A 1,167-nucleotide genomic window follows, 5' to 3' on the forward strand; every position below is an offset into this window, starting at 1 on the left:
AGGAAGGCTTGTCCTTTGCTACAGTGAATAGTACAAAAGCACTATTCTTGAGCAGACATCCTTACCTAAAGTTGGTGGACAAAAAGTCGATTAATCGGCTCCGTACCGTACTAACTTTTGTAAGGGTATGGGTTTGTCCTTTGTGTGCATAAGAACAAAACAACAACAATCGTTCTAAGCAAGTTTCCTTTGATCACTGAATGCTCGAATGACCTGGAGGTCTCATCATCATTCGCTGAAGCTAGAGCAGTCTTCACATATGTATAGACAGGCTTGTAATCACTGAATACCGCTTCAGATCACGTACTCGCCAGTCTGTAATCTTCAGTTTCAGTCTTCGACGTTTGCTGAAGGTTCTTTGGTGTGAGTGTTGTCTTCTTGAAGTATTGTTGTCTCTGATGAATTTACAATGCAAGTTCTTCATCGATCACTGAACATACTCAGTGATGATCACTGGAACTGAAAATACAGAAACATAAATACAACGTGAAAGAGAAAAAAGATTATCATCAAATCACTGAGAGAGAGGATCAACAATATCTTAGTGATGAAGTAAAGTAAGGGTATCTTAGAGATGAAGTAAAGTAATGGTATCTTAGTGATGAAGTAAGATGGTATCTTAGTGATGAAGTAAGATGGTATCTTAGTGATGAAGTAAAGTAATGATATCTTAGTGATGAAGTAAAGTAATGGTATCTTAATGATGAAGTAAAGTAATGGTATCTTAGTGATGAAKTAAAGTATTGGTATCTTAGAAATGAGTATAAATAGAAAGATAAGACAAGATAATATTATCTTATCTTATCATTCCTTGTTTTGAAAGAAGAGATATTTGTTAGAAAGAAAAGTTGAAGACGGTGAAGGTGTTCTTGAGAAAGAACCGGTGTTTTAAAGAATCTGTGTTTGTTGTGTGATCTTTTACTACAGAATCTGTTATAACAAGGTGAGTTTAACTACTGTTTTGATATAACCTGTGAGTTTTTGAACTACTATCTGTTTACAAACCGTGATTTTATATCTACTATTGATTTTGTAAACTGTTGAGTATTGATGGTTTGAAACTTAAAGGAATTTGGTAAAACTATTCTGTTTAAGTTTTAAAGGAAATATTTTGTGAATCTGAAGTTTGAATCTGTTTTGGAAAAGATTAAAGCAGAAACTATGCTT

This window comes from Cynara cardunculus, assembly GCF_001531365.2.
Source record: "Cynara cardunculus var. scolymus isolate 2C chromosome LG 16, CcrdV1, whole genome shotgun sequence".
NCBI classification, from domain to species: domain Eukaryota; kingdom Viridiplantae; phylum Streptophyta; class Magnoliopsida; order Asterales; family Asteraceae; genus Cynara; species Cynara cardunculus.